The sequence below is a fragment of the Corythoichthys intestinalis genome, chromosome 5 (genome assembly GCF_030265065.1).
Source record: "Corythoichthys intestinalis isolate RoL2023-P3 chromosome 5, ASM3026506v1, whole genome shotgun sequence".
Taxonomy (NCBI): domain Eukaryota; kingdom Metazoa; phylum Chordata; class Actinopteri; order Syngnathiformes; family Syngnathidae; genus Corythoichthys; species Corythoichthys intestinalis.
The window spans coordinates 12750222-12774659 of record NC_080399.1 but is presented as its reverse complement, the minus strand read 5'-3'; the positions used below and the strand labels follow the sequence as shown (position 1 = coordinate 12774659).

At 38.7% G+C, this 24438-nt stretch overlaps 1 long non-coding RNA gene across 1 annotated transcript; it reads left to right on the top strand.

The window, feature by feature from the left end:
* The first annotated feature begins 11266 nt into the window (after positions 1–11266).
* Positions 11267–24204, top strand: LOC130916783 (uncharacterized). The gene is made up of 4 exons (XR_009063340.1): positions 11267–11739; positions 11845–11939; positions 14186–14282; positions 17392–24204. It is a non-coding gene; the product is annotated as an uncharacterized LOC130916783 (long non-coding RNA).
* Positions 24205–24438: the final 234 nt, after the last annotated feature.

The window sequence follows — 24438 nt, the reverse complement described above, 5'->3', positions numbered from 1 at the left end:
TATAGCGTGCTAAGCTAACGTTGTTGCTAATACAATGCTTGTGTACTTTTTTTTTGTAGTTTTATGACGGTCTAAAGAGGACAATGGTTTGAGGCCATTTTATTAACAAATCAGATGAAAAAGGAAGAAGTCTGATTATTAAGGCATCGTTCACTAGCTGTCTAGCTTTGGAAAAAGTAGACGCTTCGGAGTGAGGATAGCATAGACAGATTTAAATGACAGTAGAGTGAAATGCCCACTACAGTCCTAAAGTACCGTATGTTGAATGTATATATCCATCTTGTGTCTTATCTTTCCATTCCAACAATTTATTTTACAGAATATATATATAATTTACTGAAAAATATGGCATATTATATAGATGGTTTGAATTGCGATTAATTGCGATTAATTATGATTAATTTTTAAGCTTTAATTAACTCGATTAAAAATTTTAATCGTTTGACAGCCCTAATATATATATATATATATATATATATATATATATATATATATATGTATATGTGTGTGTGTGTGTGGTGGAAAACACTCAGCTGACTTGAAGTTCCGCATCTGAGACCCCCAATTTGGCCAAATTTCATACTTGTCCTATATGCATGTGTGATACATCATTGGAAAGCTTAAAATCTCAATTTTCTGGGGGAAGAAAAATTTTAAACAGGAGGGCATTAAAAAAAAAAATTTAAGCAGCAAAACCCTATCTGGAGGTGACTGCATGCAAGAGCAGAATTACAGACACCATGACTTTAATGAGATCACGTAGTTACCTTGTTTCCATCCAAAAACTCAATGTATCACTGAGTGTCAAGACACTGCTGCAAATGGCCACAGCTGGATTTTTTTCAGATTTTATGGGTGAAACTTGGTCATATAACAAGGGTCGTGATGCAGAAATCGCAGACGTCAAGGAGTGGTCGAGATTTTCTATTACATATATTTACTCTTTTAAACGTTTTTTTTTCCGTTTTTCTTCGTTTGGATCAATTATTTATCATCCAACATATCGGAGAAAATGCGACCGTAACAAAAAGAATACAACTAAGCGATAGTTATGAGGTAGATGTCGTGACTTTTTTACAGACGCCATTTTTTTCCATTGTGACGTAATTTGTTTAGTGAGTGAATAATTTTTTTGTCGTTTTTTTTTTTTTTTTAAACGAAATATTAGACATCAATTAATGATTCTAAGTTAAAAATGACAGACATTTTGAATAATAAATATAATTTGACAGTAAGTAAAAAAAAATACAATTAAGCAATAGTTATGAGGTAGATATCCGTGACTTTTACAGACGCCATTTTTTTTCTCATTGTGACGTAATTTGTTCAAAAGTTTCAAATATGTGAGTGAATATTTTTTTAAGTGAAGTATTAGAAATCAATTAATGATTCTAAGCTAAAAATGACAGACATTTTCAATAATAAATATAATTACCTTCGTTTTATGGCTGGCTTGAAACAAAAGCGGTTGAGCGACGTCTGTAAACGGAGGTTTTCAGGGTAAAATGAACAAATTTAAAATAGTTCCGGGGCTTGGCAGCATATAGACATATTGCTCTATCAGACACACAAGTTCTTTTGGCTTAAAATAGTTTATTTTAAAGAGGATATATGGCTGAAAACATAAAGGAGAAAAAGCAGTTTCTGCTCTTGCACTCCTCTTTAACAAAAATAGCTGTATTTTAATCCAAAACAACTGTTGTGTTTGATTGAACAATATGTCTATATGCTGCCATAGCAGATTCATGGCGCATTAAGCCCCCAAATTATTTGTAATTTGTCCGTTTTACCCTGGGAACCCCCATTTACAGATGTCGCACAACCGCTTTCGTTTCAAACCAGCCATAAAAAGAAGTACTTATATTTATTATTCGAAATGTCTGTCATTTTTAGCTTAGAATCATATACTGATGTCTAATATATATAGTTTACAAGAAAAAAAAAGTCTTTATTATTTTATTGAAAATGTATTCACTCACATATTTTAAACGTTTCAACAAATTACGTCAATGAAAAAAAATGATGTCATCATAACGATCGCTTAATTGTATTTTTTTGTTACTGTCGCATTTTCCCCGTTAGATGATGAATAATCGATCCAAAGAAAAATAAAAAATAAACTTTTAAAAGGGTAAACATGAAAAAGAAAGTCTTGACCACTCCTAGATGTCTGCGATCTCTGCATCACGACCCTTGTTATGTTACCATGTTTCACCCATAAAATCCCCCAAAAATCCAGCTGTGGCCATTCACAGCTGTGTCTTGACACTCAGTGATAGATGCTACATGGAGTTTTTGGATCGAAACAAGGTAAGTACGCGATAATATCTCGTTAAAGTCATGGTGTCTTTAATTCTGCTCTCCCATGCTCTCACCTCCAGATAGGGTTTCGCTGTTTATTTATTATTTTTTTTCCCCAAAATGCCCTCCTTCCTGTTTCTTCTCCCAGAAAATTGAGATTTTAAGCTTTCCAATGATGTATCACATATGCATATCGAACAATTTTGAAATTTGGCCAAATTGGGGGTCTCGGAGCAGAACTTCAAGTCACCTGAGTGTTTTCCACCATATATATAATATTATATTGTACCATCTACAAGTACAACGCCAACTTGGTGATGATAATGCACACTCAGCAGGAAAACAGTACATTATTTTTAATGAATTCTACCCACCTGGGCGCCACGAACTGTTTGTAAACAATAAAGATGCCCCAGAGTTAAGATGATGCTCACCACACTAAATGCTAATGCTAACGAGAACGCAAATACTTTCCTAATGCTCCGAGCCACCTAGCCAAACAATCACTTTTGCAACTGTGTCAACCACCCCATCCTCCCCTTTCCAGGGCAGGCTGGTGGATGTGTGATAAAATCAGACAGCTTGCGCTTCATTCAACCAAATTGTAGTAACGCACTAACGCCCTCCTTTAGATCATCAGTAACGGTAATGGCGTTGCAAAGATGGGAAAAGTAATTACTGTAATTAGATTACTCATTACTGAAAAAAATAACACCCTTATACTCTAACGCTGTTATTAACAAGACTACGCCAAAAGTAGGCGAGTATCTGAGGGTCTGATAACAAGACAGCAGGTCAGTGAGTTGACCCAGCAGCGGAAAGGGGGGAACCAAGATGAAAGGCCTTGAGAGAGCAGCCAATTGGAACACAACAAATATGTTCCGGCCTGGACTGCGCCGAAATGGCAGAGAGCAGTGAGAACAGCAACACACGCAATCTCGCCAGGTCAACGCGACACGAGATAAAAGCATTCAACAAAATTCGAAGATGGCGATTATTTACTGTAAATTCTACAGGAAATTTGTTACAGTGTAATGTGGGCCGTAACCAGTGTGTATTTCTGTTTACATTAATTTTATTTCCATTTATTTGTTTTTTAACATATTAATTTATAAATGTATTTTCAATTATAAAAATACAATTATGAAGAATTTTTTAATATTTAGATTATGATGTTGATGTTGTTAACATATTGGAAAAAATGTAGCCCTGACCCCCATTCACCCAATCTGTTTGGTCTACCTACGCCCTGGGCCGGCGTCCTCTATTTGCAAATTCTTTTATTCTCTCAATTGGACAGAAGAAGGTAAACATTTAATAACAAATTAACAAAACAGGAAAATAAAACTAGAACAAAGTACAAAAAAACCAAAAACAAAGCAGACTGGTCTAGGAGTTGTAACACTTTCGGGAGAGCCGTCCAGATCGCAGGTCACTATTGACTTTATAGTAAGCCTATGAAAATTGACAAACGGCCTCACTCCCAGTGGGTGCACCTACGCATATGCACCTATAGACCCTACCCACGTGACGTCCCAACTCCTTCCTCCTGACTGGTGCCGCCCAATTGTCCGTCAACACATCATGTTTACCTGTTACGGCAACATACATTCCTCCTATTTACGACGTGTTTTTCTGCTCGTTAACATTAATAATCAAAATGGTGAAGGCGTGTGTGGCGGTCGGTTGCAATAACAGAGAAGATAGACGGAGAAGATGGAGAGACTTGAAGTTCTACCGGATTCCGGGAGACCCGGAGAGAAGAGAGCGAGATGGGCTGCTGCAATTCGACGAGAAAACTGGGCTCCAAACGATTACCACAGAGTATGTAGTAGTCATTTTATATCTGGTATGATGCATTTAATATATATTTAGAGGGTTTTGGGCTGACAACCACAATTAAGATCATTGCTAGGCTAATCACCGACAACATACACGTATGTATGTAGTGAGAGTGCTATCGCTAAACCATATAAACATTAAAAGCCCTAACTCCATTGACAAACGACATGAAATACATTAGACTTGACAGTGGATGTTAGCAATAACAAAAGATTTTGAATTGAAAATTTCGTAACTCACCTTTCCAAGCACAAGATAGATTCCTGCCGAATTTTCGTGAACGAGGACCTGTTTCACCCAACCAGCAATGAAGTATTTATAAGCCTCCAAGCTCTTAAAGTTTTTCAAACTTTCGTGAGAATAGGCTGATTTTGTGTGGACAAGATAGTTGTGCATATCAGGGTAGCTAGCAGATGTCAGGCAAATACGGCGGAGACAGCGGGTCGAAAAACATCGATTTAGGCATCAAATATGGATCTGGCGAATGGATAAACTGAAGCTTTTCCACATAACGCCTTTTATGCAACGCATCAAGTGAGTTTACGGCATCCGAAAGCACCGGGTCTTCCATGAAATGCATTATAAATTGCTCGATCAATTGAGACCATTGATAATACAGACACAAAATGACGGACAAGGGGGCGGAACCATACAGCGAGCACGTGATTTTGTGACGTCGGTGGGTAGGGTCTATACATATAATGTATAGAATTAGAAACATCATACAACAGGAGATTCGTTGAGAACAAAAGGTGAAAAAAGTCTGTCTCTGCCCACTGATAACAAAAGGTGAAAAGACTTTACGATGTGATCCCTGGTAATACACATCAGTTGAACGCAGGGATGGACAAAACCAGTCCTCAAGGGCTTAGTGGGTCCTGGTCTTTGTTCCAACTCAGAGCCATGTACACTGTGTTCCAAATTATTATGATGATGTCTGATTATGTATGATGATGATGTGATGATGGGGAGGCGAGCGAGCGACACCTCTATGCATTTGTTTGGCTATGTGTATGCATGTATTTAGGATTAATATATGGCGGAAAACACAGACAAGACTGAAAAAGCAGTTTCTGCTCTTGCACTCCTCTTTAAAAGAAACAGCTGTATTTTAAGCCAAAAGAACTGTTGTGTTTGATAGAACAATATGTATATATGCTGCCATAGCAGATTCATGGTGCATTAAGCCCCTGAACAATTTTTAATTTGTCCGTTTTTCCCTGGAAACCCCAGTTTACAGACGTCGTGCAACCGCTTTTTGTTCAACCCAGCCATAACACGAATGTAATTAATTATATTTGTTATTCAAAATGTCTGTCATGTTTAGCTTAGAATCATTAATTGATGTCTAATATTTAGTTTTAAAAAAAAAACGACTTTAAAAAATTATTCACTCGAATATTTCAAACTTTTAAACAAATTACGTCACAATGAAAAATTTGGCGTTTGTAAATAAGTCACGGATATCTAACTCATAACTATCGCTTAATTGTATTTTTTTGTTACTGTCGCATTTTCCCCTATGTGTGAGATGATAAATAATCGATCCAAACCAAGAAAAAATGAAAAATAACGTTTAAAAGGGTAAATATATGAAAAAGAAAATCTCGACTACTCCTAGTTGTCTGCGATTTCTGCATCGCGACCCTTGTTATATCACCATGTTTCACCCATACAATAAAAAAAACAATCCGGCAGTGGCCGTTCACAGCTGTGTCTTGACACTCAGTGATACATGCTACATGGAGGTTTTGGATCGAAACAAGGTAAGTACGCGATAGTATCTCGTTAAAATCATGGCGTCTTTAATTTTGCTCTCGCGTGCTCTCGCCTCCAGTTAGGGTTTTGCTGTTTGAAACTTTTTTTTTTTTTTTTTTTTTTTTTTGAAATGCCCTCCTGTTCAAAATTTTTTTTGCCCACGGAAAACTGACATTTTAAACTTTCCAATGATGTTTCACATGTGCATATAGGACAATTTGAAACTTGGCCAAATTGGGGGTCTCAAAGCGGAACTGCAAGTCACCTGAGTGTTTTCCGCCATACAGTGGGGAGAACAAGTATTTGATACACTGCCGATTTTGCTGGTTTTCCCACTTGCAAGCCATGTAGAGGTCTGTAATTTGTATCATAAGTTCTCTTCAACTGTGAGGGAAGGAATCTAATACAAAAATCCAGAAAATCACATTGTATAATTTTTAAATAATAAATTTGTATTTAACTGCATGAAATAAGTATTTGATACATTACCAACTAGTAAATATTTCGGCTCTTAGTTCTTTTTTAAGAACTTGTCCTGTTCTCCAATCATTACCGGACGTAACTGCACCTGTTTGAACTTGTTACCTGTATAAAAGACACCTGTTCACATGCTCAAACAAACAAACTCCAACCTCTCCACAATGGCCAAGACCAAAGAGCTGCGTAAGGACATCAGGGATAAAATAATAGACCTGCACAAGGCTGGGATGGGCTACAGGAAAATAAGCAAGCAGCTTGGTGAGAAGGTAACAACTGTTGGAGCGATTATTAGAAAATGGAAGAAGTTCAAGTTGATGGTCAATCTGCCTCGTTCTGGGGCTCCATGCAAGATCTCACCTCTTGGGGCATCACTGATCATGAGGAAGGTGAGGAATCAGCCCAGATCTACACGGCAGGACCTGGTCAATGACCTGAAGAGAGCTGGAACCACAGTCTCGAAGAAAACCATCGGAAACACATTACGCCGTCATGGATTAAAATCCTACAGTGCTGAAGCCAGTGCATGTCCAGACACGTCTGAAGTTTGCCACTGACCATCTGGATGATCCAGAGGAGCAATGGGAGAAGGTCATGTGGTCCGATGAGACCAAAATGGTCTAAACTCGGCTCGTCGTGTTTGGAGGAAAAAGAATAATGAGTACAACCCCAAGAATACCATCCCAACCGTGAAACGTGGAGGAGGAAACATCATTTTTTGGGGCTGCTTCTCTGCCAAGGGTACAGGACGACTGCACCGTATTGAGGGGAGGATGGATGGGGCTATGTATCGCCAGATCTTGGCTGACAACCTCCTTCGTTCAGTGAGAGCCCTGAAGATGGGTCGCGGCTGAGCCTTCCAGCATGACAACGACCCAAAGCACACAGCCAAGGCAACTAAAGAGTGGCTCCGTAAGAAGCATCTTAAGGTCCTGGAGTGGCCTAGCCAGTCACCAGATCTGAACCCGATAGAAAATCTATGGAGGGAGCTGAAAGTCCGTGTTGCCCGGCAGCAGCCCCGAAACCTGAAGGCTCTGGAGAAGATCTGCATGGAGGAGTGGGACAAAATCCCTGCTGCAGTGTGTGCAAACCTTGTCAAGGACCACAGTAAACGTTTGGTATCTGTAATAGCAAACAAAGGTTTCTGTACCAAATATTAAGTTCGATTTTTGTGATGTATCAAATATTTATTTCATGCAATTAAATGCAAATGTATTATTAAAAAATCATACAACGTGATTTTCTGTTTTTTTGTATTAGATCCCATCCCTCACAGTTGAAGAGAACTCATGATACAAATTACAGACCTCTACATGCTTTGCAGGTGGGAAAACCAGCAAAATCGGCAGTGTATCAAATACTTGTTCTCCCCAATGTATGTGCGTCAGCACATTCCAGCAAAGCAAGGCTGTCTTTGTCCTGCTGTCCTTGTCTCGAGCAGGCAAAGCTTCAAGGTTTCTTCAAGGCAAAGCATTCTTTCGTAGTGAGCAATAAAAAGCAAAGCATCTCTTCATTGCGAGCAGCAATTGATTAAACAAATATATAACAAACATCTTGATACAGCGCTGGCCAAAAGTATTGGCACTCCTGCAATTCTGTCAGATAATGCTCAATTTCTCCCAGAAAATGATTGCAATTACAAATGCTTTGATAGTAATATTTTCATTTATTTTGCTAGCAATGAAAAAACACAAAAGAGAATGGAAAAAAATAAAATCATTTTCCACAAAACTCTAAAAAAACAAAAGTATTGGCACCCTCAGCCTAATACTTGGTAGCACAACTTTTACACAAAATAACTGCGAACAACCGCTTCCGGTATCCATCAGTGAGTTTCTTACAACGCTCTGCTTGAATTTGAGACCATTCTTCTTTGGTCAACTGTTCCAGGTCTCTGAGATTTGAAGGGTTCCTTCTCCAAACTGCCATTTTCAGATCTCTCCACAGGTGTTCTATGGGATTCAGTTCTGGACTCATTGCTGGCCACTTTGGAAGTCTCCAGTGCTTTCTCTCAAACCATTTTCTAGTGCTTTTTGAAGTGTGTTTTGGGTCATTGTCCTGCTGAAAGACCCATGACCTCTGAGGGAGGCCCAGCTTTCTCACACTGGGCCCTACATTATGCTGCAAAATTTGTTGGTAGTCTTCAGACTTCGTAATGCCATGTACATGGTCAAGCAGTCCAGTGCCAGAGGCAGCAAAGCAACCCCAAAACATCAGGGAACCTCCGCCATGTTTGACTGTGGGGACTGTGTTCTTTCCTTTGAAGGCCTCGTTTTTTTCCCTGTAAACTCTATGTCGATGCCTTTTCCCAAAAAGCTCTACTTTTGTCTCATCTGACCAGAGAACATTCTTCCAAAAACGTTTTTGGCTTCCCCAGGTAAGTTGGCAAACTCCAGCCTGGCTTTTTTATGTGTCAGGGTCAGAATTGAGGTCTTCCGGTGTAGCCTATCGTAGAGACCCTTTTCATTCAGACGCCAACGGACAGGTACAGGTTGACACTGTTGTACCCTCAGACTGCAGGACAGCTTGAACTTGTTTGGATGTTAGTTGAGGTTCTTTATCCACCATGCACACAAACTTTCATTGCAATCACTCGTCAATTTTTCTTTTCCGTCCACATCTGGGGAGGTTAGCCCTAGTGCCATGGGCTTTAACACTTATGGATGACACTGCGCATGGTTGACAGGAACATCCAGGTATTTGGAGATGGACTTGTAACCTTGAGATTGTAAAATATAGCGCTTTTCCACCTTTCAAGGCGCTCAAAGCGCTTTACACTATCTCACCATCCACCTACTGGTGACACAGCACCAGGAGCAACATGGGGTTCAGTATCTTGCTCAAGGACACTTAGGCGAGTTCATCAGGGCGGAGAATTGCACCCACAACCTCTGGGTTGGGGGACAACTACTCTACCACTGAGCCACACCACCCATTGTCCATGCTTCCTCACAATTTTGCTTCTCAAGTCCTCAGACAGTTCTTTGGTCATCTTTCTTTTCTCCATGCTCAATGTGGTACACACAAGGACACAGAAAAGAGGTTGAGTCAACTTTAATCCATTTTAACTGGCTGCAAGTGTGATTTAAGGGCAGTCTACATGGCCACTCTGCGACACAAAGACGCAATGACTGAGTAGCGGAATTGCCTCAGGTGCATATGGTGTTGGCGAAGACGAAAAATTCTGAATCCTGCCTCCAAAGTGGAAGAATTAGATTGCGGGGGGTTTGAGGGGGGCTGGCTCCGCGTGCATATCAAAAGCTCCTGCCGCACGGGACCCGTGCCGATAACGTCAGCACTCATACACGTCACATTGGGCGTGCGCAGCGGTTCTATTAAACATTAAAAACAGCTAATGGCGGAACGTCAGCTTTAATTTACTGTTTTAATAATATTTTAAATTTAAATATGTTGAATGTTTCCATTTTTGTGCCTTTTTGAAGAAAAGTGCATCATTCGCTGTCGCCTCGTAAATCTGCACTGCCCCCTAGGGCTTGGCATGAATACCACATCATTTTCATGTGGAATTGCGACATTGTTCGAATGGAGATGGAACCATATACAGTAAATGCAAATTTGAAATTTTTCGTATTTTCGGAGAGTCACCATGTAAACTGCACCTTAGTTATTGCCACCACCTGCTATGTATTTTTTTAAACTTTTTTTTATTATTTACATAGGTAAATAACAGTTGCTGTTAATTACACAAATTAGAGAAGCATCACATGATTTTTCAAAGGGTGCCAATTAGGGTTGTTCCGGTCATGTTTTTTTGCTTCCGATCCGATCCCGATCATTTTAGTTTGAGTATCTGCCGATCCCGATATTTCCCGATCCGATTGCTTTTTTTTTTTTGCTCCCGATTCAATTCCAATCATTCCCGATAATTTTTCCCGATCATATACATTTTGGCAATGCATTAAGAAAAAAATGAATAAAACTCGGACGAATATATACATTCAACATACAGTACATAAGTACTGTATTTATTATCACAATAAATCCTCAAGATGGCATTTACATTATTAACATTCTTTCTGTGAGAGGGATCCACGAATAGAAAGACTTGTAATTCTTAAAGGATAAATGTGACTTTGTATATTGTGACTAAATATTACCATCTAGTGTATTTGTTGAGCTTTCAGTAAATGATACTATAGCCATGCCCAAATGCATGATGGGAAGTGCAACCATGACTGTGCGTAGTAGTACCAGTTGATATATCTTCTCTGCGTTGGGAAATAACATAGGGTCCATTACTACCTATCTTCCCCACATTGCTTCCAACGATATTTCTAATTGTTGAAAGAGGGATTGTAAGGCTTTAGCCATTTAAAAAAAAGGCTCCAATGGCTGCCAAAATTCACTCTACTCATTTTACGCTGCCTTTTAGCTCTATATACAGGTAAAACGGTGCTATTGATTGAATGCGACAATGCGTGAATGGAACGTGCAGCGCATGCGTTAATTGCGTTAAATATTAAATTAATTACCGCCGTTAACGGGATAAAGTTGATAACCCTACCTTAAGCCTAAACTAAAGATTGGATGAGTGTAACATATTATGTCTGAAACGTTAAATACAATTAGAAAATGATTTAATAAAAAAAAAAAAAAATACTGTATATTAAAAAAAAGTTGTTTTTTTTGCCGATTCCGATGCTTTGAAAATGACGTGATCGGACCCGATCGATCGGCATCATCTCTAGTGCCAATACTTTTGTCCGGCCCATTTTTGGAGTTTTGTGTAAAATGATAATGATTAAATTTTTTCCTCTTTCTCTTTTGTGTTTTTTCATCGCAAGCAAAATAAATGAAGATATTTCTATCAAAGCATTTGTGATTACATTCATTTTTCTTGAGCATTATCTGACAGAATTGCTGGGGTGCAAATGCTTTTGGCCAGTTCTGTAATTATCTCATCAGCATCATCCAGCAAAAGTATTTACCGGTACTCATTTGATCACAGTTTATAAGATCAGATGTCCGTTGAGCAGATTAGTTGCATCAGTCACATGCCCGCCTCTTACCTTTCTACCTGGTTGCATGGGCAAATTCACAAGTGGTGTACTTTTCTAAACTATGTGTTTCGCCTACTGTCAAATTAGAAGAGAAATTACAATAAATTGCGCAGTGGATTAACAAGATCATAGGTCAAGACGGCTGCCAGATTGAAGCAACCAGCGACCGGCCAAAGGGGGGGTGGGTTCAGGACATCACCTAATCATGAGATCATTGCACCTCCGGAGGAGGGGCCAGTGCCGCTGTGGCCCCACCCCTAAAATTACAACAGCTCATAACGCAGTAGAGAATTGTACTCGTGCAGTCCTCCTCCGTTCTCCTCCTGAGCTGAAAAAAAGAGTTGAGTGCCTTCTCTCCTTACTGTGTGTAATATTTGTAAATGTCTACCTTGTGAATTTGTAAACAGATAAATAATATAGCCTCCCTTGACCTCTACTTTTAAAGGTCTAAACTCCATCAATTGGTGAAGTTTTGGTTCCGAGACTCTACGCACTCTGACTGCAATATTTCATTGGCCGGACAACACCCTTGTGACCAAGGTAAGGGGTAAACCTTTTTAAATTCTCCTGATTTTTATTTTTTCTTTTTTCCAAATTTGAAACACTGCAGCCTTGAGAGCATGCATCATAGTTCTGCTTTTTTTTTTAACTGCTCCGGAAACTTGGCTCACTTTCGTGTCTGCAGTTTATTTGAACATTTTGGAATTTGTCCCATTTCTCCATAAAATCCCCATCAAATGTGAGCGGATCTTTGTCAAAATCACACAGATGAAAAAACAGTGTCTGCTATAACTGAAACCACCCAAATATTTATAGGTTTTGATATTTCAATGAGGATAGCATGTAAACAATGACAGAAGGGGGGAAAAATAAGTAAGTGAACCCTCTGCCTAAGGAGACTTAAAGAGCAATTGAAACCAATTTTTACTAACAATTTAAGTCAGGTGTGTGCCCAATCACTGATAAGTGGTTTAAAGCTGCCCTGCCCACTATAAAACACACACCTGGTACAGAATTTTCTAGATGAGAAGCATTGTCTGATGTGCATCATGGCTCAGTCAAAAGAGCTGTCTGAAGACCTGCGATCAAGGATTGTTGGTTTGTATAAAGCTGGGAAAGGATACGAAACCAACTCTAAAAGTCTGGATGTTCATCAATCAACAGTCAGAGAAGATGTCTACAAATGGAGAGTTGGCACTGTTGCTCCTCTCTCAAGGAGTGGCCGTCCACCAAAGATGACGCCAACAGTTCAGCGCAGAATACTCAGAGAGGTAAAAAAGAACCCTAGAGTGTCTGCTATAGATTTACATAAATTACTGGCACAGTCCAATATCTATGTACACACAGCAACTTTATGTAAAACTATGGCCAAGAATGGTGGTCATGGGAAGACTCCACGGAGGAAACTACTGCTGTCTCAAAAAAACATTGTTGCTCAATTAATGTTTGCAAAAAGGCACTTGGACACTCAACACAGGTTTTGGCAAAAATATTTTGTGGACTGATGAACCCCAGATTAAATTGTTTGGGAGTAACACACAACGTCATGGGTGGAGAAAACAGTGGAACAGCTCACCAGCATCAACACTACATCCCCACCGTGAAGCATGGTGGAGAGAGCATCATGATTTGAGGCTGTTTTGCTGCCTCAGGGCCTGGACAACTTGCAATCATTAATGGACGAATGGATTCAAAAGTTTATCAGGAGGTTTTGGAGGAAAACCTGACGCCTTCTGTCAGACAGTTGAAGCTAAAAAGAGGATGAATGCTGCAACAAGACAATGATCCAAAACACAGATGTAAATCAACTTCAGAATGGTTTCAGAAGAACAAAATACACGTTCTGGAGTGGTCAAGTCAAGTCCAGACTTGAACCCCATTGAGATGCTGTAGCATGACCTAAAGATAGCGATTCATCCCAGACGTCCCTGGATTCCGACTGAACTACAGCAGTTGTGTAGAGAAGAATGAGCCAAGATTAGTCCTGATCGATGTGCCAGACTAGATCTGCAGCTACAGGAAGCGTGAAGTTAAAGGGGGGCCACAAAATATTAAATGTGATCGGTAACTTACTTATTTTTTCCCCTTCTGTCATTGTTTGCATGCTATCCTCATTAAAATAAGAAAACCAATAAATGTTAGAGTGGTTTTAGTTAAAGCAGACACAGTTTTTTCATCTGTGTGATTTTGAAAATCAGATCAACTTTGAAGGTGATTTTATGCAGAAATGTGAGAAATTTCAAAAGGTTCAGATACTTCTTCATACCACTGTAGATTAGTTCATTCGCCGTCTTCCAGTGAAAATGGATTGGACATCTAGCACCATCAATGACACCCAATGTGTTAAAACCAATTGAAAGTAGCCTGGAAATGCCCGACAAAGCAACAGTAACTGATCCAAATTTTACAGAAAGTGTGCCTGTAAGTATCTTAAAGTGACATTGAAGTATCCCAACAATAACTCATTGCATACCATTGACAACAATAGACGTCCAATTCACTTATACTGCAAGGACTGGTTGTATACGCTCATCTTCCAGTGCCATTGACGCACTCAACGTCCATTCCATTTGGACTTGGAGGGGCGAATGAACGTTTGTTCCAGTGAGTTCACTTATTTGGCCAAAAATAAACTAGTCTGGCTACATGAGGCCTAATTTCCATAAATGTGGCCTGTGAATTTTGACGCCCCTGGGTTAGAAGGAACAAACTAAATTGTTTATGTTATACTTCCCTAAATTCTACAACGTGCCTCTGATTATTGTGAAATGGTCTTTCCTTAACAGCACCACCATCATTGGATTTTTCCATTTCATCGCTACTTACCTGCAACATACTGCAAGTCCCGCAGAAGATTTGAGTGGTTTCCTGAACTAATCTACAGTAAGTACGATTTTATTGTGCCTTTTTAATAGTCATATATTCAAAATTCAATTGCTTGTCGTAAAAAAATAACATCACATAACAAGGTCACAGTTTTGCTCTCAACATTGGTAGGGACGATATAAACAGCATAACCTGCATGTACACTTTTGGCTGGGGATGGGATATTAATAAGACCAACCAGATTGGGTGAATTGGGGAGAGGGCTACATTTTCACGAATATGAACCCAATTAATTGATAGGCTAAATTATCAATGCAAATTTTTTTTTTTTAATAGTAACTTTCACGCGTTTCGGTTCAGGTGATACACCGTTCGATTCAAACCTTTGTCATAGACTTCATAATGATATTGACGGGACACCATCCCCAGACACTGCGCCACGCCTTCAAGTAGGGGGCTGTCCCACACTCCGCTTCAGTCGGTCGAAGTCGGTCACAGTTATTCTTAATCACATGCAGAGATCCAACGCCGGATTTAGGTTGGAAAAGTATGAAACCTGTACCGCATACAAACAGTAAGGATTTTCTCGAAGTGATTTGTTCGAAGATTCAAGGTAATTATTATATTGTTTGTACCATGCATGCATTTTCAAACGTTGTGAAAAAAAATCAATGGGAGAAATTAACAGCTACGGCATTGGCGCCATAATTTGCAATATTTACATAAAATAAATGCTAACTGCCGTTTTTTTTTTTTATTTTAAGCAAGAATCGAGACTGTTTTACGTTCATATCTATAAAAAATTCAGGGATTTAAGCATTTATTCACAAGAATTTTCCACGTAAAAAAGCTCTCTGTGGTGATGAGGCGGCGCCACAGTGGCCTAAAGACTAGCAGCATATTCGACATATTTGCGTGAAATAAATGCTCACTGCCCTTTTTTTTTTTGCTTTTAACCAAGAGTCGAGACTATTTTACGTTCAGACATATAAAGAATTCAGGTGTTTAAGCATTTATTCACAAGAATTTTCAACATAAAAAGCTCTTTTTAGTGATAAGTCCGCACCACAGTGGCTTAAAGACTAGCAGCACATTCGACATATTTACGTAAAATAAGCTCTTTGTGGCGATAAAGCGGTGCCGCAGTGGCTTAAAGAATAGCAGCATATCCAACATATTTACATAAAATAAATGCTACCTGCGCTTTTTTTTTTTTTGCTTTTAACCAAGAATTGAGACTGTTTTACTATCTGTAAAGAATTCAGGGATTTAAGCCTTGATTCACAAGAATTTTCAAAGTAAAAAGCTCTTAATGGTGATAAGGCGGCACCACAGTGGCTTAAAAACTAGGAGCACATTGGACATATTTAAGTAAAATAAATGCTAACTGCCCTTTTTTTTTATTTTAATCGAGACTGTTTTACGTCCATTTCCATAAAGAATTCAGGGATTTAAGCATTTATTCACAAGAATTTTCAACGTAAAAAGCCCTTTGTGGTGATAAAGTGGCGCCACAGTGGCTTACAGAATAGCAGCATATTCGACATGTTTACGTAAAATAAATGCTACCTGCCCATTTTTTTGCTTTTAACCAAGAATCGAGACTGTTTTATTATCTTTAAAGAATTCAGGGATTTAAGCCTTGATTCACAAGAATTTTCAACGTAAAAAGGTCTCTGTGGTGATGAGGCGGCGCCAGAGTGGCCTAAAGACTAGCAGCATATTCGACATATTTACATGAAATAAATGCTAACTGCCCTTTTTTGTTTGCTTTTAACCAAGAGTTGAGACTGTTTTACATCCAGACCTATAAAGAATTCAGGTGTTGAAGCATTTATTCACAAGAATTTTCAAAATAAAAAGCTGTTTTTGGTGATAAGTCCGCGCCACAGTGGCTTAAAGACTAGCACCACATTCGACATATTTAAGTGAAATAAATGCTAACTGTCCGTTTTTTTTTTTTTTTTGTGCTTTTAACCAAAAAACAAGACTGTTTTACGTCCATATCTATAAAGAATTCAGGGATTTAAGCATTTATTGACAAGAATTTTCAACATAAAAAGCTCTGTGGTGATAAGGCGGCGCCACAGTGGCATAAAGACTAGCAGCACATTCGACATATTTACGTAAAATAAATGCTAACTGCCCGTTTTTTTGCTTTTAACCAAGAATCCAGACTGTTTTACGTCCATATCTATAAAGAGTTCAGGGATTTAAGCATTTATTCTCATGAATTTTCAATGTAAAAAGCTCTTTATGGTGATCAGGCGACGCCACAGTGGCTTAAAGGCTAGCAGCATATTCGACCTATTTACGTGAAATAAATGCTAACTGCCCGTTTTTTTTTTTTTGCTTTTAACCAAGAATCGAGACTGTTTTACGTTCATATCTATAAAGAATTCAGGTGTTTAAGCATTTATTCACAAGAATTTTCAACATAAAAAGCTCTTTTTGTTGATTAGACAGCACCACAGTGGCTTAAAGACTTGCAGCACTTTGGACATATATACGTAAAATAAATGCTCACTGCCTGTTTTTTGCTTTTAACCAAAAATCAAGACTGTGTTCCGTCGATATCTATAAAGAATTCAGGGATTCAAGCATTTATTCACAAGAATTTTAAACATAAAAAGCTCTGTGGTGATAAGGCGGCGCCACAGTGGCTTAAAGACTAGCAGCACATTCGACATATTTACGTAAAATAAATGCTAACTGCCCTTTTTTTTTTTGCTTTTAACCAAGAATCCAGACTGTTTTACGTCCATATCTATAAAGGGTTCAGGGATTTAAGCATTTATTCACAAGAATTTTCAATGTAAAAAGCTCTTTATGGGGATCAGGCAGCGCCACAGTGGCTCAAAGGATAGCAGCATATTCGACCCATTTACGTAAAATAAATACAAATACAAATCACTCCTGAGACACACCTACCTGCTTGTAATCGGTACAGCTTTCGTAGTTTTTCAACCAAATTCCGGCGTTGGCTCGCTGCATGTGTTGACCGACTGCAAATAACTGAAGCGGACTATGGGACGGCCCCCTACTTGAAGGCGTGGCACAGTGTCTGTGGAATGTGTCCAGTCAATTTCATTATGAAGTCTATGATCCGCCTCTGGGTATAAGCCATACTTGGAGGCGCTAAATTGTCTTTCCCGAATGTTTCCAGGCAGATCGCTGAATGGGAGAAAGAGACTGACTTCTACACAGCACCATTGGTCTTTGTGACAGTCCTCAAAAGAAAATGAACAGAGCTCAGATGGGCGGGCCAAACGCGGTACCACGTGGGAGAGTGCACCCCAATGACAACAGGGACAGCGGATGGTTTGCTTTTACACAATGGAATATTCTCAGTCTACTGATTCTCGCGATAGCCATCATAGTTTGGCCACTCGTCCTGACCCATGACAAGTGGGAAAGCGTACACGATAATCACCAACAATTAAGTAATTTGACCACAATTGCTATTAACGCTCTTTATGAGCAACTTCACAACGCTACCACAATGGCTGAACAAAACCGTGTTATCATCGATCTGCTTTTGGGCAGAAGAGAGAAAGTGTGTGCCAGGTTTATAAACATTTGCACAGCACAATTGGCGGAAGAGACTCAGATGGCTTGAAGTTCTGCCCTTTAACCACAATTAAACCCCTATTTTCTGGGGGAGGAAAATTTTTGAACAGGAAGGCATTTTTGACACCTTGAAAGTAGATCAAATCAGGCGAGTAAAAATTAGCCTCTTTTAGAAGAAAATAAATCATTTAAGCATCTAATGTATCGACAATATGTATATCATTCCACAATAAGCAATACAAATGGCAACACAGGTCGAAAAGATAATGGATAGCATGCTAGTCATTTTGCCTGCTGTGTTCGTAATTTTTCTTGCGCTAGCGTTTGACTTCAACGTATGTCTGAAAAAATGTAGCACGTGCTACATTTCTGATATCTTGTTGCCCGATGAAATGTGCGTGGAATTAAAAACTCTCGGATTTCAACTAGATACTATTGCATACCTATCTTGTTTCAATCCAAAAACTACTTGTAGCATGTATTAGCAAGAGTAAAGGCATAGTTGTGAATGGCCAAAACGAGTGGTCGAGATTTTTTCAAATATTTTTTTTTTTAAAGTTTTTTTATTTTTCATCTTTTGGATCGGAATATGTTATCATCTAAAATATCGGGAAAATGAGAACGTAAAAAAACATTTTTTTTTGCAAGCGCCTGACAGGGGAAGAGCTAACCACCAAATGTTCCAGTCACACCTTCTTATCTGTATATAAGGAAGACTGTACTCTCTGCTTATTGCGCATTTTTCCATGCAGCTCGTCCTGTCACTAAATGTGCCCAGAAATTTTTGCAATTAAAACTGCGTAGTATTGATCTCTTGCCTCCAGTCTTCATTTAACAATCCAGTCTAGCCGTCTCACCTGAACTAAAAAACGAACATGCGGACGACCGGAAAGACTGCCTCCAACAATATATACATATATTTATATATACAGTATGTGTGTATAAACAAGTTTTCTAAAAGAGAAAAATATGGGCGGCGCCATCTTGGAAAATGTCTGCTCCGAACTTCCTGTTCAGAAAAAACATCATTTGTTACGGTTGAAGTAAGCAGTGTGTTGACAAAGTTAAAACTGCAAAATCAAACCAGAGGAAGCCACGGAATCTCCAAAAATGGATTCAGCACGACGTAGCTGACACTCTGAGACGTTCTGTGCTGTGCTTGAATTCCTGGAAGCGCCTATATATGCATATAAGTGAAATGTTTCGAAGAGCATCCAGCTTCAAAGCGCCAGTGTGGATTTAAACTTAATGATATACCTAAAAGATTGTATGATTGTTCTTAACACTTCATTGATATTCGTGGACAAAATTATAGCAACCTGTCAGCCTGTGTTGACGTGAGGTGTAGATTGATACGCCGGCCACTTGAGGGACCCAAATGAGGTGAAATTACAAATAATATTACATTTGCCGAACGTAGAAGGGCTATCACGGATTTTGTTGATACAAGAAAATACTACAAGGTATGTACATATAAACAAAAATAGTACGTCATTCTTTTTTATTGCAGATATTGATCGCAGTAAAACATTTGGACAACATGAGCCTCCCCTCATCAAAGTAGAACGCACGTAGTCTCGATATTTGTCCATCGACGTACAGTAAGGGTTGTTGTGAGGCACATCAATTTGTCTTCCCTTGCCTAACAGTGTTTTCTGCCTGTAAACAAACAAAAAAACTTGTATCACTTGCATTTATGCGTTTACATAAATGTGCCATCCGAAATGTACTGATTAGCAACAGGCTAGCAGCAGATAGAATGTGTTGAAGCAAGATTTAAGATTTAGTATTTTTTGAGCATCGGACAGATGAAAATGCAGGGATAGGAAGAACATACCTTCCATAACACAGCAGCAACAATGCTACAAAAACACACGGTCTTTGTGGTGGCACAAGCTTGGTTCCACATCTGCCTTCATGAACACATTGTCCTCCCCTGTCGTGATGATGGGAGATGGATGCGATATTTCCAAATTGTCTCTTTTAAGGGATTTTGATAAGTAATGTTACTCCAGCTCCACTGTTGTTTTGAATGGAGAAATTCTAAAATGAAAGTTGCTTGCAGACATGTAGAAGTAAAGCGGAAGTACCTCGGAAACTTGTCTATACCATGAAGCGATAGTTATGAGGTAGATACAGTATCTGTGACCTATTTACAGACGTAATTTGTTGAAAACACAAGAGTGAATAACTTTTTAAAGTAATTTTTCTTTCTAAAACTAAATAATCGACATCAATAGACCCTACCCACGTGACGTCACAACTCCTTCCTCCTGACTGGTGCCGCCCAATTGTCCGTCAACACATCATGTTTACCTGTTACGGCTACGTACATTCCTCCTATTTACGACGTGTTTTTCTGCTTGTTAACATTAATAATCAAAATGGTGAAGGCGTGTGTGGCGGTCGGTTGCAATAACAGAGAAGATAGACGGAGAAGACGGAGAGACTTGAAGTTCTACCGGATTCCGAGAGACCCCGGAGAGAAGAGAGCGAGATGGGCTGCTGCAATTCGACGAGAAAACTGGGCTCCAAACGATTACCACAGATTATGTAGTAGTCATTTTATATCTGGTAAGATGCATTTAATATATATTTAGAGGGTTTTGGGCTGACAACCACAATTAAGATCATTGCTAGGCTAATCGCCGACAACATACACGTATGTATGTAGTGAGAGTGCTCTCGCTAAATCATATAAACATTAAAAGCCCTAACTCCATTGACAAACGACATGAAATACATTAGACTTGACAGTGGATGTTAGCAATAACAAAAGATTTTGAATTGAAAATTTCGTAACTCACCTTTCCAAGCACAAGATAGATTCCTGTCGAATTTTCGTGGACGAGGACCTGTTTCACCCAACCAGCAACGAAGTATTGAAAGCCTCCAAGCTCTTAAAGTTTTTCAAACTTTCGTGAGAACAGGCTGATTTTGTGTGGACAAGATAGTTGTACATATCAGGGTAGCTAGCAGATGTCAGGCAAATACGGTGGAGACAGCGGGTCGAAAAACATCGATTTAGGCATCAAATATGGATCTGGCGAATGGATAAACTGAAGCTTTTCCACATAACGCCTTTTATGCAACGCATCAAGTGAGTTTACGGCATCCGAAAGCACCGGGTCTTCCATGAAATGCATTATAAATTGCTCGATCAATTGAGACCATTGATAATGCAGACACAAAATGACGGACAAGGGGGCGGAACCATACAGCGAGCACGTGATTTTGTGACGTCGGTGGGTAGGGTGTATAATCGAGTCCAAGCTAAAAATAACAGGTAATTTGGAAATGTAATTCCTTACCTTCTATGGCTGGGTTGAAACAAAAGCTGTTGCGATGTGTCTGTAAATGTGGGTCTCAAGGGTAAATGGACCAATTAAAAATAGTCCCCAGGTATACTGCGCGATGAAACCGCTATGGCAACATCTAGATTAATGCTGTCAAATTTATCGCGTTAACGGGTGGTAATTAATTTTTTAAATTAATCACGTTAAAATATTTGCCGCATTTAACGCATGCGCGGAATGACCCGCTCATGCATTGCTTCAAACAAATTACAATGACGCCGTTTTTTGCACATTGAGAGCTGAGGCAGAGAAAGGTGTCTTGTTTTGTGCTTTTTCTTAACAAAGGTATACCACACGTTGTCACGTCCCGGACATCTTGTTAATGTTTTTTGTCAGTTCATGTCAGATTCTTTTATTTTGGTAGTTGCGTGCCTCCTTGGGCTAACTTTACTTCCTGCTCTTGCCAATCAGGCTGATCATGTCCACCTGTGACCCTCTGTATAAATAGCCTGCTTCAACCTTGCTCTGTGTCGGTTTGTCTGTTATCCTGCCACGTCCTATGCCACATCCTTGTGTAAGCCCTTTTTTGATCACGATTCATGTTTTTGAACCCATGCCTTTTTGTTTCTTGAAGAAGTAACTCAGTTTATTGATGTCCAGCTGTTGCTGTGAATTTTGGTTGATTGATGTCCAGCTGTTGCTGTGAATTTTTGTTAACCTTTTTTGAACTCTACTAATTGGAGAATAAACACTCTGTTTGAGCCCAACTATCGAGCATTTGGGTCCTTGGTGCATCCCTGTCACACGTGAAGTGCTTGCACTTTGTTTCTTTATTAGCACACTCAGCTTCAACCTTAGGGCTCTCGGCAGGCCGTAACTCTAACTCACTCCTGCATCATGTGAGTTGACAACATTGGCGCCGCGTGCACTTGAGGGTGCCTCTGATAATTCTATATCAGAACATTACAAAAGGCGAGTGGACACAGGCGTTCATTGGACCGCGCAGTTTAGTGGCATAAGCTTCGGTAACTCCTTCACAACAAACATAAGTATCATTTAGTGAAAACAAAACAAAAATAACATCTCTCTCTCAAAAAAAAAAAAAATAATAATGATAATGTTCACAAAAAGAAAAGTGCTGCAATCTGTATTAATGAGGCCCTATTCTCACACAGTTAAACAACAGTGCAAAGAAAACTGACATTCCCAATCTAAATAGCTATGCAAAATACACATAAAACTTACTCAGACTTTGGTCAAACTCTATTCAAACATTTCGTTTAGTTCAACAAATACACTGGATGGCAATATTTAGTCACAATATACAAACTATAAGAGATCTCGTACGTTGTGAAGCCAGCACTCAAATGACCGTGATGGACCAGTAAACAGGGAACTACGGTGTCAGTCCAGGGACAAAACACACTCATTGGCTTGATTTCTAAGTAATTTAAAACTTGCCATTGACACCTTGTGGTGTATTTCAGTCACTACCTTATGTAGTTAAAGATACTGTGGAAGAACGGCAGGGAGCCCATGTGACATCACCACTCGGCGACGTCAACAATGGCGAGCTACTAGTTTATTTTTTGATTGAAAATTTTACAAATGTTGTTAAAACGAAAACATTAATAGGGGTATTAATATAAAATTACTATAACTTGTACTAACATTTATCTTTTAAGAACTCCCTGGAGCTTGGACCCCTTTAACAGAAAAAAATGTTAATAATGTTAATGCTATCTTGTGGATTTATAGTCATGATAAACAAATACAGTACTTGTGTACAGTATGTTGAATGTATATATCCGTCTTGTGTCTTATCTTTCCATTCCAACAATAATTTACAGAAAAATATGGCATATTTTAGAGATGGTTTGAATTGCGATTAATTACGATTAATAAATTTTAAAGCTGTGATTAACTCGATTAAAAATTTTAATCGTTTGACAGCCCTAAAAACATATTGTTCTATCAAACAAAACAATTATTTGGGATAAAATACAGTAGTTTATTTAAAAGGCTGTTGCAAGGACAAAAACGGCTTTTTCAGCCTTGTGTGTTTTCAGCTATACTAAAACATGGCACTGATGAGGGCCGTAAATGATTATGTTTTGGGAAATACAACGTTTTGGTATCCTCGATGATTGTCTCTGTTACTAGAGTAATTGCTGTTTTTGTCACCTATGGAGGCTGTTGTATTCCATGCATGCGTGTTGTGGTGAAAACTGATAAAGGGAAAAGTGAGCCTCCTCCGTATCAAATGATGGCCACTTGCGTTGCTGGAAAATGATGGTGAAATTTATGTTGATGTAAAGTAGATGGTGTAAAGTGTGCGTGGGATGTTTTTTTCTATTAATTACTTTATTTTTACCAATCTAATCACACCTAATTTTGAGTATTCTTCATGTTTTACTTTTTTGCAACTCATTGCATTTTGTTTTTATAGTTATACTCTACTTAATCACCTTTTGATTCATTTATTCATTCACTTTTATACATTTTTTCATAAGACATTTACAGTCATTTATATTTTACTCTTATATACTCACTTTTTTTTTTGGGGAGTTTGCGTTTTTGGTTATTTTGATTTTAGATTGATTAGCAACTTGTGTTGAAATTATTGTGCATACAGTTAACATTTATGCTTTCCTTATTATAGTTAGGATAACTTCTGTCTAGTCAGCCTTTTCTTTGTGCTGAGCCATGTGGCCCCCATGTAGTCTATGTATTCTATTCTGTGTTCTATGTTGCTTTCCTGCCCCTCCCGTCCTTTTGTTTGCCTCTGAATAAAGACTCTTTCACTGTTGACTTGTTAAGTTACTTTTTATTCAGGTTTGTTTTTTACAATTCCCCTTTCACTCTGCTGGATGGTTTAAAGAGGGGTTTGTTTTCTGTTAATTTGATTTAAGGTCGAGATGGGGGGGCTGCTAAATTTTAAAGTAAACCTAAAACTTTATCCTAATGTTAATTATTCTTTTAATCCAAATGATTGTTAATACACGAGTCATTCAATATTAGTTAAGACTAAATATTTTTCCTCAGGGTTGAGGAGATTCAAAAGAGGGAATGGTAAAATTGTCATGCCTATAACAACCTAGACCATTCATTCATTAGAGGGACTTTTGGGATTTTTAACCTTAATCTATATGCATGTACAGTGTGTCACAAAAGTGAGTACACCCCTCGCATTTCTGCAGATATTTAAGTATATCTTTTCATGGGACAACACTGACAAAATGACACTTTGACACAAAGAAAAGTAGTCTGTGTGCAGCTTATATAACAGACTTAATTTATATTCCTCTCAAAATATACCCATTAATATCCAAACCCCTGGCAACAAA